Source organism: Lepisosteus oculatus, unplaced genomic scaffold (assembly GCF_040954835.1).
Source record: "Lepisosteus oculatus isolate fLepOcu1 unplaced genomic scaffold, fLepOcu1.hap2 HAP2_SCAFFOLD_37, whole genome shotgun sequence".
Taxonomy (NCBI): Eukaryota; Metazoa; Chordata; class Actinopteri; order Semionotiformes; family Lepisosteidae; genus Lepisosteus; species Lepisosteus oculatus.
Genome location: NW_027167902.1, coordinates 3,194,638 through 3,199,722, shown reverse-complemented (window position 1 = coordinate 3,199,722; position 5,085 = coordinate 3,194,638).

Below are 5,085 nucleotides of genomic sequence, written 5' to 3'. Positions count from 1 at the left end.
CTCAGGAGTATACTAACTCCAAGGACAAGTAACATCACAAACCATTATTTAAGTGCTGATGTTGGAGCTGCAATACTACTACCAAGACAAAAAATGATACAGGTAACACTGCTTTCAGATTTCTAAGAATTGCTAAAATAGTATGTTTACAGAGCATTCAGAGTTGAGAATATGACAAGTTCCTACCATCTCAAACACTGGCAATCTAGAACAAAAAGAAAGTACTTGAACGCCTGCAGTAATCGAACACAAACCAGAACATATCAGTGCATGACAAGGAAATGTAGTCACAAAATGATTCTACCCTTTCAAGTCCCAAAAAGGACCGAGGAACTTACCGGAGGCGATACCTGGATTTCAAACAGAGTACAATGTAGCCACTGTAGGGGAGAAGATCACAGAGAGCTCTTCTCAGATTGCTCAGAGTCAGCCCCAGCACCCTGTCCTGACTGAAGCAGACAAAGTGGTCAAACAGGTAGGTAGAAATGAGTAAGGAACAGAGAGTATGGTTATTCTTGCATTGTTTTGTTCGTCTGTCAAAGAAAAGAGTGCTTCTGACTTTTGTCAATGTTCATCTTTATTTTAGGAGAAGAACAAACGGTGGTATCACACTTTGCTCAAGTGTATGATACCATGTGTGTACAGCAGACATCACCAAAGGAACAGGAGACACCTGAGTAGAGAACAAGAATATGAAAAGACTGATGAAAAAAAGCACCAGGAGAAATCCATTGAATATGCACAATCTCGTCCAGTATTTCAATGAAAAGTTTCAGTGTTGTTTTTAGTGTCGTCGTATTGCATACATTTAAAACAATGTGTCTTGTTTAATGAACAATTTCATTTACTTTAGTAAAAAGTGTTGTTTACTGTAGTCCTAGCATGGATGCAACTGTTAGAAAAAACTTGAATGAAAAACTGAATGTTTCATACAATATGGGTTTGTGTTAACCCACACACCTAAGTGAAATGTTTGATTACGTTTACAAGACATAACACATAGTTCAGTTGAGTGTGAAAGGGAACAACAGAGAAAGTCACAAACAAAACATTTGTGAAGGACTTGATGAATGTTTTTTCTTTAGAAATGACAAAAAATAAAGAATTTTTCAACAAGATGTCTTTCTATAGCGAGTTTCATTTGAGATAGTCTTTTCTTAGAAGTGCAAGAGTGGTATTCCCTACAACTTATTCCCCAATTTGATCATTCTCAGAAATTAGGAGACGGAAACCACACCTACTGTAATATTAGACCTTGTAACAAGGCAACTAGGTTTCAATGGCTTAAAAGGTGCAGAAAGAGGCTCATGTATAATGACCTCCAGTGTCCCACAGGTTTCCCAAATCATTTCTTAGACTATGGAAAAAGAGGAAATAAAGTGTCTACAGAAAGCGTATACCCCCTTGAACTTTGTTCAGTTTGTTGCGCCAGTGCCAGAGTTTCATGCAATTAAATGAGGACCTCTTTCTCACACCACATATGTTATACTTTCAATGGGAAAAAAGGAAATATTACAATTGTATACATTTTAAAGCCATGTGTTCATATTTGGTAGAAGCCCTAACAACACCTAAAAAACACCTAACAACGGGTGCAGAACCGAATTAGGGCAATATCCACTATTGATAAACATACAGAAAACAATATTAAAGTACTGGCTTTAATATTAGCCAGACACAGCTGGATGAGCTCTACCAGCCAGGACAGGAGGCTCTACTGTACACAGAGAGGGGAGGGAGGGGGGAACAAGCTGCCCAGCCGTGTGGAATGCTACAGAACCCTAAACAGACAAAACATACTACCCGAATATTTGACCAAGATATCCAGACACAGCTGGATGAGCTCCACCAGTCAGGACAGGCTAATAAGATACACTCCACAGACATTCACAACAGTGACATATCATAAACACTCGAATTACTTATCTAGTCTCTCGAAACAAAATTTCGAGAAAAAACACATTGCCCAACGTTAGAAAGCACCTTGCATTACATTGCTTGAAAAACAATTTTATTTCGAAGGAATTATGGATCGGGAATTCTTCGAAGAAGTCGGGGTCACACAGCATGCCGCCCCATATATCAGGGAGCACACTGGATCAAGGCACCGTCTCTTTCAAGACAACGATCCGAAACACACAGCAGCAAGGGCGAGGCTTATAGCAGAACGAGTGAACTGGGTGAAAACTCCAGCCGAATCTCCAGATTTAAATCCAATAAGGATGGTATGGCATTAGCTGAAAGACTATGTTTGGAAAACTCCTAAACCCAGCACAAAGCAAGAACTGATACTGATACAATGTCTGTTGATACTGATACTGTATGAGTAGGGCTGTTTCACCACTCCTTTTTTTTTGTTGCATACAGCAGTACTTCTTATGGTAGTACTTAAGTACAGTACAGTAGGTACTTACATTAGTACTTCTCACGTTAAAAAAGTTAGGTGTTAGCATAAACTATTAGTAAATAAAAAATATTAAACTTAGCACTGTAATAAATTATGCTAATATTAAATTCGATTCTGCTCTGAGAATGTAGGGGAAGGAAAAATGCCAGTGGTCTTTTCACTGATGAACTTGTGCCTGATGAACACCACTGCGTCACACCACACAGCTGCGAGTGCACCTCACTGTGCCCGGCCACCACTGCATCACACAACTGCCAGCGCACCTCACCGTACCAGGCCACCACTGCGTCACACAGCTGCAAGCACACCTCACCGTGCCAGGCCACCACTGCATCACACCACACAGCTGGCAGCGCACCTCACCGTTCCAGGCCACCAATGCGTCACTCAGCTACCAGCGAAACTCACCCTGCCCGGCCACAACTGCATCACACCACACAGCTGCAAGTGCACCTCACCGTGCCAGGCCACCACGGCGTCACAACACACAGCTGCCAGCGCACCTCACCGTGCCAGGCCACCACTGCGTCACACCACACAGCTGCCAGCGCAGCTCACCATGCCAGGCCACCAATGCGTCACACCACACAGCTGCCAGCGCAGCTCACCATGCCAGGCCAGCACTGAGTCACACCATACAGCTGCCAGCGCACCTCACCGTGCCAGGCCACCACGGCGTCACACCACACAGCCGCCAGCGCACCTCATGTGCCAGGCCACCACTGCGTCACACAGCTGAAAGCGCACCTCACCGTGCCAAGCCACCACTGTGTCACACAGCTGCCAGCACACCTCACCGTACCAGGCCACAACTGCGTCACACAGCTGCCAAAGCACCTCACTGAACCCTGCCACAGCTGCGTCACACATCTACCAGCGCACCTCACCATGCCCAGCCACCACTGCATCACACAGGTGCCAGTGCACCTCACCATGCCCGGCCACAACTTCATCATACAACTGCCAGTACACCTGACCGTGCAAGGCCACCACTGAGTCACACAGCTGCCAGCACACCTCACCATGCCAGGCCACCACTGCGTCACACCACACAGCCGCCAGTGCACCTCACTGTGCCAGGCCACCACTGCGTCACACAGCTGAAAGCGCACCTCACCGTGCCAAGCCACCACTGCATCACACAGCTGCCAGCACACCTCACCGTACCAGGCCACAACTGCGTCACACAGATGCCAGCACACCTCACCGAGCCCGGCCACAGCTGCATCACACAGCTGCCAGCGCACCTCACCGTACCCTGCCACAGCTGCGTCATACAGCTGCCAGCGCACCTCACCGTGCCAGGCCACCACTGCGTCACACCACACAGCTGCCAGCGCACCTCACCGTGCCAGGCCACCACTGCGTCACACAGCTGCCAGCGCACCTCACCATAACAGGCCACCACTACGTCAAACCACACAGCCGCCAGTGCACCTCACCGTGACAGGCCACCACTGAGTCACACCACACAGCCGCCAGCGCACCTCACTGTGCCAGGCCACCACTGCGTCACACAGCTGAAAGCGCACCTCACCGTGCCAAGCCACCACTGCATCACACAGCTGCCAGCACACCTCACCGTACCAGGCCACAACTGCGTCACACAGATGCCAGCGCACCTCACCGTACCCTGCCACAGCTGCGTCATACAGCTGCCAGCGCACCTCACCGTGCCAGGCAACCACTGCGTCACTCCACACAGCTGCCAGCGCACATCACTGTGCCAGGCCACCACTGCGTCACACAGCTGAAATCGCACTTCACTGTGCCAAGCCACAACTGCGTCACACAGCTGCCAGCAGACCTCACCGTGCCCGGCCACCACTGCATCACACAGCTGCCAGCGCACCTCACCATACCAGGCCACCACTACGTCAAACCACACAGGTGCCAGTGCACCTCACTGTGCCCAGCAGCCACTGCATCACACAGCTGAAAGCACAACTCACCGTGCCAGGCCACCACTGTGTCACACCACACAGATGCCAGTGCACCTCACCGTGCCAGGCCACCACTTCATCATAGAATTGCCAGCGCACCTCAAAGTACCCGGCCACCAATGCGTCACACCACACAGCTGCCAGCGTACCTCACCATGCCAGGCCAGCACTGAGTCACACCACACAGCTGCCAGCGCACCTCACCATGCCAGTCCACCACTGTGTCACACCACACAGCTGCCAGTGCACCTCACCGTGCAAGGCCACCACTGCATCACACACCTGCCAGAACACCTGAGCGTGCAAGGCCACCACTGCGTCACACAGCTGCCAGCGCACCTCACCGTGCCAGGCCACCACTGCGTCACACCACACAGATGCCAGTGCACCTCACCGTGCCAGGCCACCACTTCATCATAGAATTGCCAGCGCACCTCAAAGTACCCGGCCACCAATGCGTCACACCACACAGCTGCCAGCGTACCTCACCATGCCAGGCCAGCACTGAGTCACACCACACAGCTGCCAGCGCACCTCACCATGCCAGGCCACCACTGTGTCACACCACACAGCTGCCAGTGCACCTCACCGTGCAAGGCCACCACTGCATCACACACCTGCCAGAACACCTGAGCGTGCAAGGCCACCACTGCGTCACACAGCTGCCAGCGCACCTCACCGTGCCAGGCCACCACTGCGTCACACCACACAGCTGCCAGCGCACCTCACCGTGCC